General features: G+C 44.8%; 1 long non-coding RNA gene and 1 other non-coding gene across 8 annotated transcripts; both read right to left on the minus strand.

The window, feature by feature from the left end:
- Positions 1-1,407: 1,407 nt before the first annotated feature.
- LOC148050316 (uncharacterized) lies at positions 1,408-16,206 on the minus strand. 7 transcript variants are annotated; one of them, XR_015701410.1, is made up of 7 exons: positions 16,010-16,206; positions 14,976-15,490; positions 10,081-14,241; positions 5,390-5,625; positions 4,708-4,758; positions 4,458-4,551; positions 1,408-3,591 (listed from the first exon to the last, which is right to left on the minus strand). It is a non-coding gene; the product is annotated as an uncharacterized LOC148050316 (long non-coding RNA). The 7 variants fall into 7 exon arrangements; XR_015701412.1 differs by having other exon boundaries at positions 10,081-12,536; positions 14,064-15,490; XR_015701409.1 differs by having other exon boundaries at positions 1,408-3,499; positions 10,081-15,490.
- On the minus strand, positions 16,011-16,082 carry TRNAQ-CUG (transfer RNA glutamine (anticodon CUG)). Its single transcript has one exon. It is a non-coding gene; the product is annotated as a tRNA-Gln (tRNA).
- Positions 16,207-16,268: the final 62 nt, after the last annotated feature.

Here is a 16,268-nt window from a genome sequence, read left to right on the forward strand (position 1 = left end):
CGTGGTATCCCGCGCCTCTCAAGTGCAGGGTGGAGCACCCTCAGCCAGATTTAGCCTCCCCAGGAGCGCGGCCAGGGAGACGCGCAGGGTTTCTACGGACTGGCAACCACAGAACCATTTTTTTCCGTGTTGCAACCCCAAATTTCTAGCTTGTGGCACTAAAGTCATTTTCAAAGTATGGTTCGGCTTATTTTAACTGCATTTTACACGTGGGTAAACTCAAGCAAGGCAGAGGACAACTGGCAGATGGTCAGTGACAGAGCCAGGAGTGGAACGGAGAACTTCCCTGTCCCAGGACATGGTTTTAACAGACTTTGTCCCAGGATCGTGAGATTTGACTACTTATAATTCACAAGGCTTCAGCAGTGCTAAAAAAAGGGCAATAAAAAAGCGCAGCTACTACTATTCACACTATTTCCTGGCAGAGACTGGCTTCCATAGGCAAAACTATTTCAGTTTCTTAAGTATGCAATTTGGGGCTTAATCTGTTTGCTTTCTTACCAATTTTATTCCTTTGAACTCACTTGGCTGTGCTACGTGCACTGCTCATTTACGACTACGGAGGGGAAGAATGAGTCTCCAAAAGAACCCAACAGAACATCTTTCAAATATACACGGCATATCTGTAACCTCGGTAAAAATAACTATAAAGATAATGATAATGGATAATTAGAAACCATGTACCTGGCAAAACAACACTCTGCATTTCAGAGGATGAATTGCCTTACCCTGTCCAGTAACCCACTTTACGGTGCGGTAATGGATCTACCTCCGGAAGGGTACGCAATGAAAGGGAGCCTTTGGCAAGCTGGAATCACGCTGAAAACGAAGCAACATCGTGGTGGGTTTTTTTTATATATGCGTATTTGAAAATCTGGAACTTATCCCTTTTGACATAAAGAGACCATTCCTGCTTGGAATGATTAAATTCTAGGAGAGATGATGAAATAACAAAGTCTTTAAATATTATGATGCAGCAGTACAACAGTGCAGTTACCTTTCCTTTTACTGCTGCGAGTATAGTATTTCTGAAAAGCTTTTTGCACTCCAGGGAAACGACTTATTATAAATTATGAAAGAGGCAATAGAATATCATGCATATATGCAAAAAAAAAGAGGTTTCAGACCCTTCTCTAGATGAAGAACTTACTGAAGCAGCTAAAAATACGGGGAAATGAAGCGAACGCAGGGCCTGATCCAAAGGCCCCTGACCTCAGCAGAAGCACTGCAGGGGGTTCATTAGGCGTCAGAGGCAGGTATGTCATGAATTACAATTCACAAGATGCAAATAAAGAATTTCATTGTACATGAGTAAGGTTAACGTCTAATTGCAGTGTCTAGGCATTCCACATGGATAAAATGAGCAGATTTTTCTCCAGCAGGTAGACTTGCTCAGCAAGGATTTATTGCCAATATTTATGTCAGAGTTTGTAGTCCCAAAAGCACAGAAATGCTGGGAAGCAAAAAGGAAAGAACACGTATCCAAAGAGGAGACCCAAATGTTTCCAAGTCATTTCTATAAATAAAAATCTGATGCAAACTGATTATCGTTTCACTTTTCAGTGCTGCTTTGCTTCCTCAGAATTTCAGAGTGTGCATCAGAGAATTTAGACTGTGCATCAGAAAGTTCCCCTCAGCAAATGCTAAAACTATTCACAAGGCATTGCAGCATTGCAGCAACTATCAAATGTCGAATGATAAGAGGCCCACTGGATAGCCACTGGTATTAATGGGTGAGAAACCAGTTAACGTTGTGCTTTGCTGTGTTGCTGCAGGGGGGTATCCAGCAAGTGATGCCATACCTCTTCTCCTGCTGTTAGTAGGCAAATAAGCACGTACAGGCGGAGCATATTTCTGGAATGGCTCTTCCCGTAGACGCTGGAAGCTCTGAAACAAATATTTGCAGCAGATTTTTTGAGAATGGGACAGCAGAAGTGTTGCTTGAGCATGGTCCAAGTCCTAATGCATGTACCAAACCCAACCTGTTGTCTGTTCCAGCACGAGCTCGTTTTAAGTATTGGTCTCATCAGTAAAGCAAGATAACAAAAGCTTCTCTTTGTGAAGTAATATCAGGAAGGAAATTATGCATGCAGATTCGCCAGCAAAAATAACAGTCTTGGGCTGTAAATGTACACACCGATGCTGCTGTTTTCTTGCTATTTTCAGCAGCCCCTGCCCCCTCAGGGGTGAGAGTAAGGACGGGACGGTTAGCACTGCTGTTCATGCATCAGCCTTAGAGATTCGGTCTGGACTCGCGCTCTTTGGCCCATCTGGGGGTGACTTCTGCAAACCGCAGATAGCAGTCTTTTCTCTGACTCAGTCCAGTCCATCATCCAGAGTCACACTACGTGATCCTGCGGTGCTGGGGGTATCTTCTCTCGCGTCAGATATAAAACCATTTTCCTTTACCAAGGATCTCAGTTCCTTAGTTTTTGCACTGTTATTTATCTTCAGATCATGCCTAGGCCAAGTAACTGCATTCCATGCATCTAAACGTTCCCCACAGTTTTACCTGGCTGAGCGACTTACTCCAGGCTCTAAACTCTCGTGTTGTCCCGCTGTTTAAAGTTTTTGCATTATGTTCTAGAGATCACTTATATCATGATGGGTTAAGTGAAGTATATCTATCAGTCAACCACTTCTCAGGAGTACTATTAGGCTTAATTAATGTTTGTAGAACACTACTGAGATTCTCAAGAGAAGCAGCCATAGAAGTGCAAAGGATTATAATTAATTTAAAACTATCTCATTTTTTTAGTAAATGGCTAACAACACTTAAGCTGAGATTCTCTGAGTAAAACTAATTTCTTTGATTCTTAGACAAAAACATTCTGAAATCTGGGTTTCCATTTACTGCTACCATTGTATGATGCATTTTGATTTTTATTGTCCTTCGATATCCGTTGATATATCCAGGTACATAACATAGCTTGCTTTACTTCAGGAAACACCGTCCAACATATGTAAGACAGGTTAAAATAAAACAAACCGCCAAAATAACTAAGTTAATAAACTCGAAGACAATCCGCATCACCATTTGCCTTTAATATATTAAGTATTTGAACCATAAAGCCTGCAATTAATGTTATGGGGTAATTTCCATATTTATTTATAAGACATCTCATTTACATAAATAGTCATTATCTGGAAATAAACCCAGATCATTAACACTCAGAAAACTGCCAAGTCAGATTGAGATCAGTCAAGATGTACCAAAGAGATTGGCTAGACTCCCTGCTTGAAACTGTTTGCAGGGAGAAATCCCTGCTCCCGAACAAGCTTGAACAGGCACCGCTTCGGAGGTACAAGCAGTGCTTCATCCGCATGACGTCACCGAACAGAACCGTTCTTTTGTACGGTGAGAAAACATTGGCTCGCTCTTCTCACTAACTGTCGTGGAGGGTTTCCAAGAAAGTGCCTCTGACACATCTGCACCGCAGTTCTGACCCAGATTATAGCTGATGTGCTCATCGCGCATCTTGGCTGCTTTTCTGAAACTCTACAGCATTTCAAAATACTTTTCAGAATACTACTTTCTTCCAAAATACTTCCAATACTTCCAGTACTTTTAATACTTTCAAAATGTTGCATCTAGTCAGAAAATACATTGTGCAGAAAAGAAAAAGAAGAAGAAAAATGGCACTTCAATGGCACTATTTGCAAGCTAGATTCATCGCTCCTCAACTGCTAGCTAGAGAGTCACGGGTATTTAAAAATATGTCCTGGTTGACTGAAAGAACGCATCGCAGGCCCTGCTGTCAGTGCTTTTGTCACTCGAGATCCAGAGCGTTCGTTATTAGAATTTTTTCTAGGTAGAAACGAAACCACCCATTTTTAAAAAGCTACAGCTACAGAACATATTAAAAAAAAATACTGCAATTGCCCTCTTCAGTCAGACCTGTGTCCATCCTTTTTCAGCGTAAGACACTTCTTTGAAGTGCAAGCCCACCACAATGAGTGAGGCCATACGCCGCAATCTGCCCTGTTTGGATGATTTTCTTACTAATTCCTGGAGAATGGAGGCTGGCTCAAGTAGTGAGTCATGAGGATTTCATCTCAATACAGATATTTTTAGTATCTGTTATTTTATCTTGGGTACTTTTTAAATCTGTATCACTGCCCAACTCCTCTCCTAATTATCTGAAATCCTTTTCTTCTCTAACTGCTTTGGAATGTTCCCTGACGTTATTACAACTACTGGCCTTATTATATTGGGTCCTAATTATACTCCTCTATCGATTCGGTTAGGTAAGAGTGTACTCGTTTAAAATGTGAGCAACTGCGGAGAAACAGAGGCAAAACAAAGTAACAGCACTAAATCTCAGCGGTGAGTCACCGTGAATATAGGTCAGACCAAGCTTCTGCCCTTTTCTGAGCTCTCTGAGGCTTTGGTCCAGCCGACCCGAAGGAGCCCCTAACCCCAACAGACCCCTGCTGCGGTCAGAACCCAAACTTACGTTTGTATTCCCTTGCCGTAACAGCGCCGCCAACTTCAACACGAACGTTTAGGGGGGGTGAACACTTTCTTAGCAACTGGTCCACAACCTGGAGCTGACGAAGGAGATGGGAGTGAACACAAACCAAAGCACCTTGAGAGCAAAATACAAAACCTATTGTTTAACCCAAGCTGCCCCAAATCATACTACGGATGCGCTCCTTCTCATCTGCTTAAATCTCAAAATCAACGTGCTAGCAGCAGTGACATACCTGATCTGATTGGTACCTGGGGGAGGCCCTCTGCTGCGACAGCAAGGAGCTCTGTATAACGAGGTAGGCAGAGAGAACTGTGGATTAATTAAACTGCTTGATCACCTCCTTGAGAAAGTATGACCTAATGTTGACGTAATGGAAGTAATTCACTTAACCAAGTTTGAATTTGACTCATAATGACAGTAGAAAACTATCTTAATATATAGCAAATTTTTTAAATCAGTCTGACTCGTAATACAAAAAAGAATACTTCCAGTATAAATAATGGGATTGGAGGAAATGTCCTTGGCAAGTCAATTTGTTCCATGCTGCTGGTGGTTCCTGTTAGTGACAAGGATTTTTTTCAAGAAGGAAACAATGGAAAACAGATGCAAAAGCATTTACCAGAAGACCAGAGAATGGCAGCTTTTCCAAAATGTCAACTGTGCAGAGTAGAGTCAATTTAAAAGAGAATTAATTATTTAAACCATTTTAATTTGACTACAATGAAGCCCTGTTAAGCCATCTCATCCATCCCGCTCCCTACTGTGCTACCCCTTACAGTCTAAGTCTAAATACTGACCTCTATTTTCAAATACTGCAACTGAAAAATCCCTTACCCAGTCATAGAACCAATATGTTGCTTTTTTATATATTTACTGCATCCCTTCCAGGACCTCACCCTAAGAATTGTGCTCACCTCCTCCACATTCCCGATTCATACGAGTTTAATCCCTGGGTCCCCTTTTCCCCCCTTTTCCTCTTCCAGCTTCGTCCTCCTTGTGGTGTTTTCCCAGATGCTTCAGGCAATTTCCATCACTGCATTCGTCGGAGCCATCTTTTGCCTGCAGATCTGTCCTTTGCACAAAGTCCGGCAGATCTTCATTTTCAACAACTTTTCTCTTTTGCTTCAAGCGTTGCCTTGTCGTTGCTTGCCTTCGGGGAAAGGAAGGTGACTGAATTTTAGGTCTACAGCTTTCACATGGAAGCTCGTTTTCTCAAAAGAATATCCATACCTACTTCCCTTGGAACCAGTCATCCCAGAGGGCTTCATTTCCTTCGCGGACATGGGCCTTAATGCGGTAACACCACGGATTATCACCCGTAGAAGGACTACGCAAGGAACCCCTGTGCCCGCTATTTGCATTTTCCAGGTCAACATAGATTTGCAATGCTATCAACAATGTTAAAAGTGGCAATAATGGTTACCTAGCGCTCTTTTTCCTTGATAGCGTTATATGAAATGTGGCAAACACCAGCAGAGCCGCTGTTGCTCTGAAACCTTTTGTTTCCCGCAGGAATATCTATAGCCATGCCTACCAGCGACAGGCAAAAGCTGTCACTTTTGGCTTCCAGTTTCAACATGGGCAGAGGAACCATTCCAAAACCATCCTTTTCTGGTACTGTTAAAAACTTAAAGCAAAAACATCTGTGCTAGGATTTACTTAAAGTAAATGTCTTTATTTCTTCTGTTTCATGGAGGAAAAAGAACTCCTGTCTATTAAGCAATAAACCCAGTCGCTCTGGGTCTTGCCTGTACTGGGAATGCATATCAACTTCAGTGCAACAGTGTAAAAATCAGTCTCATTAAACTAGCTCAAAGCCCTAAAACGGAATACTGTTTTAACACTCGCATATAGTCATTCATACTAAAGTTATAGTTTACAGGAGCTCATAATGAATATAAACAGGAATTAAAACAGCTGAGGTGCACCTAGATTGCTCAACAAAAAATCTTTAGTGTAACTGATTTTTAAATTGACAGTTAAGAACTCTCTTCTGTCGCATCGTGAAGGCCTTGGAGGAATACAGTCCGTTGAGATATACCACTCCTTATCTCATGGTGTACTAGAAACAACATCTAAAACGTGAACACGCTGAGGCCAAACTACCAGCTTCACTCTGCCCATTATACAAAGGGACGTGCGCTAAAGCTGGTGAAGAATTTCACCACAGCAATGTAACCCAGCAGATGCTAATTCACCTCCCTCCCCCCCAACAAAGCTGGCAGCTAACATCAGGCACGGCAGGTAACTGTTGTTCAGTTGGTGTAACATAAACGTGCTGCACGGACTCCTTGCTGACAACAGTCCCAACCGAAAGGGCAGGTCAAACTGGGAAGGATCCTACGGAAGGCCCAATGAACAACAATTCATTAATGATATTTAAATTATTCTTTATAGAGCTGCAGTAATGTAGTATTTCTTAAATTATTTTGTACACTGTCATTTTCTTGTCGTGCGAGGGGGATGACTAATGTACATATGGAAAAATTTGAGGGAGTTCTTAGAAACCATAATATTTTGCTTGATCATTCATAACCGAATACGTAAAGAACGATTCCCCGTATCGCTGTTGCGCAGCTTGTATTAGATCTCCATAGTTACACTTGGCATAACAAGTACAAAACCGAAGTGTCTTCGCGGGGCTGATAAGCAGACAGGAAGCAAGCGAACATCTGCTACAGCTTTAGATGGTTTTGCCTTCAGCGACCGCTGAAAAACTTCAGGCTCTGTCTGGCGTTTGACACGAGCAGCTGGTGAACAGGAGACACGAACCGTTATACCTACAGAAGCGGAGGTGCATTATTTGCTAAAGGTGCATTGGGATATTTAGTGGGATTTTTTTCTTTCCCTTTTCTGATCACTAGAAACGCTGGATAGCAGTCACTGCGGATGGAGTTACCACCTGAAGGTCAACCACTTCCTATTTTACAATTATTTTTTCCTAATGTTGTTTTATAATGTTTTCCTTTCCAAAACTGCTTTGTTTTGTTTTGTTTTGTTCTGTTTTAAACACCAAAAACAATTGCTCCATGGACTGAATAGTAATTATAATCATCGCAATCATTGTACGGAAACCATGTGCTTCCCTGAATCAGGGCTGGGGCTTCCAGTCCAGGCAATCTGTCTTCTTGTAGCACAACAGCATTTCTATCGCATGGACAGCCAGGGAACAGAGTTATACAAAATAAATATCAAACAATTTAGAGCCAACTGTTTCCTTGTTTAAAGGAAGAGCTGTTGAACACGATGTTTTAAAAATGAGCTCGGCCGTACAGTGCAGATTCTCTGCTTGTGTTATGTGGAGAAAATCTCTGCTCCAGATAGTTCAGCAGTTCTCCACCTACATCGTATTGTTATTTGCGTGGAAAACAACTAACAGAGACCAACTGACAGCAGCGTATTCCTTAGAGTATTGAGGCCCACGTACTGTAAACGCGTCTTTCTGTACTTCCTTGGAGGCTGTAAGTTTGCCTAGGAAATTACAACAGTTGTGATGAAATCCCATTTAGCCGTATATGGTAGATCCTTCGGGTCTGACACAATGAAATGAAAATGGGTTTCAGAGTAACAACGAGAAAGATGAAGACACTACTCCAGAGTTATGTAAGTGTAACTGAGAAGAGAATTTTGCCCAGAAATTCTCTGTTCTGTGCTTTGGAGTCGTATGCGGCTTTTTATATGTTCTATTCTTAAACTGCAGATGGATGCTGTTTTGCCAGAAAATAAATGAAATACAAAGATGACTTCAAACATTTGCAGGAGCCATGCTGACACTCAAAATAGAGAAACATCAAGTAACTTTCCTGGTGAGATCATAAAAGCAGAGACACGGTGATCAAAGCAAGAAAATACAAGACTTCCTCCATCCCTAACACAAGATGCTTTCTCTTTCTAGGACCAGGAGCTCACCTGGCACAGAGATGCTCCGATAGTCTGCAAATACAGTATATGAGGTGGATACTTTGCCAGGATTTAGTTAGTTAAATATGAGAATACCCACAAGGACAGTAGATTTTAACCCTTGAGACTGGCAAATGACTGACTCAGGTTATTATTGTAATAATAATAATAATAATAATAATAATAATAATAATAATAATAATAATAATAATAATAATAATAATAATAGTGATGGCAGTGACATATTCACTTTGGTAGAGCTCTGCCGTAACCCTGAATACTCTCCACAAAGACAGAACAACAGATTGCATTTGCTCTGAACAGTGTGCTCTCAAAACAGGTAAGAAAAAAAACAAGATGAAAAATACTGAATGAATTTGCACGGGTGGCAAATACCTTAATAATTCTGTGATTTTGGAGGGGCTTGGTTGTATCAAGGCAAAAGGAGTAGCTGGGCAGGAAAATAGTCTATATGAAGCAGGAATGGCTGCATTATTTGCATGATCATAAAGCTATCATCTCCTGGATTTCACAGGGAACTGAATTTTTTAAACTGTATTCATATTAGAATAATTAAATATCTGTCTTGAACTGTGTGCACATTGCACATAACCATCTTGGAAACAGGCCAAAACTTGAAGCAATTTTTAGGAGAATTGCAGAATCAATACATCAATTCCCATTAATTTGGTGTCAGAGGAAACAAACGTGTACCTGTCTGAAGCGTGCGCGTTCCCTGCAGAGATGTACTAAAATAGGCGCCTTCCGTCTGCCTTCCTTCCCTGTGCCCTCCAAACATCAGAAACCAGGGTCAGAACCGGGGAAACTTGGTCTGGCTCCAAAATCTAATTAAGCCAGGTTTAGTAACTCAGTATTCCTGGTCAAGTCATACACAAACTCTTGACCAAATCCAAGCCATCCCAAATTCTACCCCATCCACTGCACCGAGTTCCTCGTCGCTCCCCTGGTGCTCCAGTCCCTCCAAGATACATCCCCACTCCAGGGCTGAGAACATGGCAAGCTGAGATGGACCTCCTTGCACTCTGCCAAAGCCATAAGCCCTAATTCTGTGCAGTAGTGAGACAATATTAATGACTAATCATAATCGAGAGCACATTTTAAACCAGACAGAGTTCTTGATCAATCCAAGCTCCACAAAATGTGCTGTGCTCCAAACATCTTGCACATCTTACTTACTGCACAGCTGGCTACTGAGAAAAATCTTGTCCCAGAAGGTTTGCTCAAGCACACGAAATGCATTTTTAGCATCCCAAAGGTGTGCGTACTCACAGAGCTGAGAGTGCAACCTGTCTGACAGCAGCTTTCCAGAGAAAGGAGCAGGAAGGAGGCAATGGGTGATGAGATTAGCCCCCACGGAAGGAGACTCCTGCTTGGAATATCAACACATCTTTTCAGTCTCTCTCATTGTGACTGTTTGTGCTTTTATCAATTTTTCAGTTTGCTGCTTCAGCTACGGGACCAGATGGCTCCTATGCATAATGCACTGAATCATGGCAAGGCTGGAGGTATTTGTTATGTATAACAGCAAACACATGCGCTGGACCAGGTTAAACTCTTTCACAGTTAGCATATGGTGCATACTGCATATGGAGGGTACTACAGCAGGTATCTATATATATACACACGGTCGGAAGATTGGAGTATCTTTTCTTCTTGCAGGATGTCAGGAAAATGACTGCCATACCTTCAACACAAATAGCAAGAAATGGAGGCAGTGCAGTAACACATGGCACAGGACAGATGCTAGGCTCTTCTCGTGGTGTGCAATGCCTGATGGCAAGGAATCCTGGTGGGCCGAGGACGGGAGGCTCTTGTTCCCCCTCCGATTTCTCCTTGCGGCTTGTGGTTAAACCGATGCTGACACCTTGCCCGGTGCCTGTTTGCACAGCCAACAGCCATGGGCAGTACTTCTGGCCATGAAGCACCTAATGAAGGCGATAACCGCGTTGTCTGAGCGTATCTTTGCCTCTGGCATTTTTTAAATGGAAAACAAACGTGATTTTCTCCTCGCTTGCCTCACATAGATCTGAGGTAAATTCAAGATGTGGCACCCCTGTGAAACTAGAGTGAATGGGAGGGGTGTTTGCAAACGTAACAGTCCCTGCTCGGCGGAGGGTAAGGCTATCGGGTTTATACAGAATGTGGTTTGTGCTTCAGTGACAAGACCATAAAAATCACCCCGTAGCCGCCCCTCACTGATATATTGCAAATATCCACTTCTGAGCGCTGAAAGACACTGAAATAACGAAAGATGTTTTTTAGATACCTAGGAGGTGGCTGTTTCAGAGGAGTCCTGACTGCCATGCTGGGACTCGGTGCACATAACAGATCCCAAGGCAGCCGAGGGATGTCCCAAACAGCACGAGTTGATACTGTGTGCGTGCCCTGGGTCGCGCGGTGAAGGAGCAGCCAAGCAGCTGGCCGCTTCCCGATGGCCACCCTCCACCCCAAATATTTTCTGGGATGAGAAAATTATCCTTCGGCTACTCTTCAGTCTGCTTTTCTTAGTACCTATTTGGCGTGCGCTCCATGTTTGGAGTGACAGGACACCTCCTGAGCAGGTGCCGTCCTGGGTTTTGCAGCCAGGCGCGAGCACTGGCAAGCAGCGGGACGCCCGCCGGGGACTGGAACAGTGACCAGGAATGTCAAGACTGCAGCCGGCGCAGAGCGGCTCTGAGGAAGGTTAACGCGCGTCGCCACCACCTTTGCGGTCAGCATTGGGCTCACTTTAGTAGTCCTATAAATAGATGCCCGAGGTTGACTGAGAAGAGGATTTAGCTCTGATGGATCTTGTTTAGCATTCCCAAGAGAGGAAGGCAGATTCTCTTCTTCTCTTCCAGCCTCTAACCTTGAGTTGGTCTCTGTGGCAAACATTAATGCCGGTTGCCGAAAGAGCTGCCGCTGTGAGCCAGATGTCCCGCTGCGTCGCACAAACCGTATGTATGCGTTTCTTCAACCTGTGAACCCAGACCTAATTCCACTAAAGAGTCAAACCAATTCCTCACTGGCAAAGCTAGGGAAAAAAACCCAAACCAACCTTGAGCCTAATTGCTTGAAAACAGTAGGACACCTAGTGGATTTATAGGGAATATCTTTGGGATTACGAGCAACATTTTGTCATTTTCTTGGCAAAACCAACTATGAACATAGTTATAGGGGAATCATTGAAATATCAGGGTTTCTATTTAACAAATTAAGCTTGTTATAGCTGTTACAGTCTCCAGTTTGCCCGAAGAAGCTATTGTACCCTATAAAAACCAATGAGTATTGTTTGAATGACATGAAAAAAAATAATTATGGGGAACTGGATGGTTCCCAAGGTCTGGGAACAGGAGGAACGGTACTCTGCCAGATCAAAGCCACCCCAGTTTTTCCATCTGACAGCTCTCTAATGATCTTAATGAGCAAAGTTTTATAGTCTCAGCCTGGCTCCCTGGATAATTGTACAGCTTCACAACAGGCGTTGCCACGCTGAGCACAGCCAGCCAGCTCCATTGGTTGTTTCAGCAGTGAATGAATTGGCCACAGAAATCAAACTGTCTTCTTCGTTCCCCAGGGCTGATCTTCTGAATCCAAATTAGAAGATGATGGGACGTGTGATAATGCTTGCGCTGCTGTCGTTGGCATTGTATTTGTCTGGTAGCGACACCAACATCAAGCAGATTTTGACCCTAGATAGGAAATAAAACTCTGTGGCAGGGTGTAGTAAGAGGCAGAGGATTTTGAGCCATGTCTCACAAATTGTATCTTGGCCAGCAATTATCCTGGAGCTGCCAGTATTATCTTGCTAATCTGTCTCTGGAGGCAGCAGGCACAGACGAGGAGATGTGTGTTGAGTCCATAATGGATGCAGGAAACTGATGACTTCATTTTGACAGTCATCACAAGAAACACCAAGTCATCGAGTCTGTTGCATTCGATTCCCGTTCCCAAAGCTTACTGAAAACTTTCCTTCCTTTCTGCTTACCATAATACTGTCCCAGAGAAAAAACGTCTCCAGAAGATGGTTAATTTCTCTAGAGCTGCTCCCTTCCCACTCCTTCTTCAGTGCCGCAGAGATCCCTAGAGAACAGCAAAACCAGGATGAGGTCTGATTTTGGATAGGTCCCATTCAGATCCAGGTCCTTTTTTATTCCAGCTCTAGGGTTAGGAAAGAAAAGGTTGATTTATAGAAAATAATTTTGATTGGGTCCATTTCTTCTTATACATTCTTTTCTTCCTAGAGCTGTAGAAGTAGGAAAAGAACATAGCGGATGCTGGAATTCAAGTGAGTTATCAACAGAAAAATTCCTATTGCCTCCATGCATTTTCATTACTCTGTCATGTAATTACCTGAAAAATAGAACTCCTTCTACATCATAGACCCTTTAATTTCATCCAGGGTTTTAAAAAAAAGCGTGTTTTTTATTTCAGTGGATGGATTTTATACTTGAAGTTACTTTTTTCTGACTGACATGTCAAGCTGGGGGTAGTGAGCGCTAAGAGTATGCTTTTCTCTAATTTAGCAGCTGGATTGGAAAGCTTGAATTATCTCTGCATAACTGCAATGATTCATGGATTGTTACAAAATTGCAAAGTATTGATTGGATTTCCCCCTTAGGAAACATTTCTCCTCTGATAAAGCAGAGTAGGTTCTGGGGCTTTGCTTTTGTCCTTCCTGCCTTCTGGCCCGGGGAAGCCAGTGGCTCCTTTCATCTGGGAAACGGGAATTTGGGTCAATGGCCATTCAAGGACAATTTTGAATTATTGCGATTTCCAGTTCCAAAGCTTTCCCTGAGCTTTGCAAAGGGATGGGCTTTGCAAAGCATGAACAGGGATTTCAAAGCCAGAAAAGCTGGGACCAGCAGCAAAACTGGCCATCCCTGCTTGCCGTTCTTCTGTTTCCATGTCAGATACCACTGGTGTATTCTGCAAAGAGACCTTGCCCTTGTTGTGGGAACGCTACAACCATCAAAGATGGTGGCAAATTTTCCCCTTTATTAGGCCAGGGTTTCTCTCGGGGTCTCAGGAGCCGGTGGCAGGAGGGAATGGGAGAACGAAGGGAGAATCGGGCACGGGGGGAGCCTGATGCACAGCGCCTGGGGCCGAGCAGCTCAGAGCCGATCGCTCTGACACACATCTGCACGTTAATGGGGCTGCCGAGGCAAAAGCTGGGGCCTTTTTGGCAGCTGCTGTATGAATTTCCAGAACAGAACCATAAATACGCCGTTATGAGTGTGACCTCTGCTTCTTTTCTTCGCTAAATTGAACATCCAAGGGCCAGCTGAGTATCGTTCCTCGTCTCTGCTCCAGTTGCTTGGAACGCGCTGCCTCCGCAAATGGCTGTGCCTAAGTACAAACTGAAGAATTACGAGAGCGCGCCAATTCAAGGTTTGCAATGAATTTAGTGTTCCCGCAAGGATGACACTAATGGCAATTAACGCAGCAGAAATCCCAGTGCTGAATGACTGTTCTCACATTAAAAGCTGTCAGTCCCTGAGCACACAGTCCTCTGTTATTTCAGGCCTGACCTCTGCTTTTTGGCCACGTTTCATACGCACAGGAGGTGTCCCAGGCCATCCCGTCACTACAGCAGCACGCGCCGGGAGGGGACACAAGGAAAGAGCAGAGCAGCCAAAGCCAGTCTGCGCCGCCCGCGCCATTGCCTGAGGTTTGGTAGATTCTCACCTGGGGCTTGCCTGAACAGGAACACAATTAAGCCAGGACTGGACAGAATGTAAGTCTTTAATTTCTGGAGCTCCTTGCTAGTCCAGTGCTCTCCTCTTGCCCCGCTGTCAGTTGACTCCTGTTTAGATGCAAAGTTCTTTCTGCTGTTTCAGTTTTGCTTCTCTACACCACGAAGAACCTGATTATAAACGACCAAATGCATTTAAACGGGCTTGGCTAGAAATAATCCCTGCGGCTGCTCATATACACGGCAACCTGCAGAAATTGTCATGTTACAATGCACGATCGGTAAAAATGCCTCTGCTTCGTAATGTCTGAAGTTCAACAAGTGATAGCGGTACAGCAACGTAGGGACCGTGATTTTTAGCTCAGCAGAAAAGGCTTTGTCCCCACATTGTGCCCTCAAGTCTTACGTAGGACAAGCCAGTTCCAGATGAGGAACATTTGCAATTTGGTGCAAGAGGAAGTAATGCTTACGCATATGAACGGTGTAAATAAAGGACGTTTCCAGGCTCACAAACTAAATCCAAAACACGAAAAGGAGAACAGGTCTTACAGGAGAATAACTAAAAATACTTCATCTGTGTTATTTTTATTTTTTTAGAACTAATAGTGTTTCTGGAGGATGAAACCGGGCCTGAGAAACGTCAAGTGAAAATTCATAGCGTTTTAGCAACAAAGTCCAATGGAGAACCGCAAATAGGAAACCTTACTACAGTTATAAATATACCCCAGCCCCTACACACACAAGTATCCGTTGTCAATTTTAATGCGCTACCCAATGCAGTAGGATAACTTCTGAGACAAGCAGCAGAAGTGGGAAAAGTGTTTTCAGACTCAAGATTCTGGGCTTTGTGGGTTCATCTGGAGATAAAAAGGATGAATCCAAAGACAAGGCAGACTCCTACAGACCTGGCCACTACGCTCCTGGAGTGCTTTCTGCTCCTGTGAGGTCTGGCCTCTCAATCCCTTATGGCACATGCCATTATTCCCACGGGACACGTGGAACGGGGTCCTGGGGATGTGACAGCCCGATGCTCCGTGGGTTTTGTGCACCCATGAGAAGCTGGAGGTGCCCAGTCTGCCGGGGCACGCCAGAGGCTGGGGGCAGGACGCGGTGTGAGCCCAGACCCTGATGCTCTGACCTCACCCGGAGGCTCCGGGCTCCTGCGGCGTGACACATTGTGGTCACACGTTGCGCGTCTTTGTATTAGCGCTTTGCTTTCTCCGCTCAGAAGCTCCAAGGCAGCGTGAACTATTTGTTTTTAAATGCAGAGGATCACGTTATGGTTCGTTATCGCTCCAGCAGGCGGTAACTGATGCACAGCGGTGCCGCCGATGCCCGGGGGTCACTTTCCACACACAGAAATGATAACACAGCCGCTGATTGCAGAGATGGCGAACCTACTGCTGCTGCTAACGGCAAGCTGGTGGAAAAAGAGCAGTTTTAAGGGCTTTAGTTTAATCATTTGGACGCGAGCGTTATTTTTATCCTCTTCTATTTAGGTCTCGAGCCTGCACCAAGGGAAGCCAGTGACAAAGCTGGTGTCTCCCATGGCCCAGGGACGGGGCGGCAGGGAAGGGGCCCGCGCTCGCGGCCTCTTTGCACATCCCGAGCTGAAAGAGCTCCTTGGCGTCTCTGATGAGCTCCGGTGGCTTCGCACACCGCTCTTGGCCTGGTGCGTGGGATGGATCTGTGAGACCTGGGGGCTTCCCGCCAACCCGCCCCAAACCCCGCCATGGCTGTGGGCAGCTCCGGGTGGGAGCCATCGCCTGCCCACGCGGGCGGGAGCAGGGCACCCGGGGGGGATCGGGCTGGTGGGCGCCAGCCGAGAGAAGAGGTGATGTGTGGCTGCAGTGAAGGAGCCCGGGGGGAGCGGGGAGCGTGTCGGGCCGTAACTTGGGCAGAGAAAGTAAAAAAAATAAAGACAGAGGAAGAAAATTACCAGGTTCCACCGAGATTTGAACTCGGATCGCTGGATTCAGAGTCCAGAGTGCTAACCATTACACCATGGAACCGCTCTGTCAGGATTCCGCCCGCCAGCCACTAGTGCCTTCGCCGCCGCTCCCGCCGCAGCCCGTCCCCGCGATCGTGGCTGTGGCCACCAGGCGGGCGGCGCGGGGTGCCCGTGCGGGCTCCCGCGGCGGCCGCACCACTCGCCCCGCCCCGGCCGCGGCGCCGTCCCTTTAAGGCCGGGGTGGGCG

Source organism: Nipponia nippon, unplaced genomic scaffold, assembly GCF_047370975.1.
Source record: "Nipponia nippon isolate SJK-2023a ecotype South Korea unplaced genomic scaffold, ASM4737097v1 scaffold_9, whole genome shotgun sequence".
Classification (NCBI taxonomy): Eukaryota; Metazoa; Chordata; class Aves; order Pelecaniformes; family Threskiornithidae; genus Nipponia; species Nipponia nippon.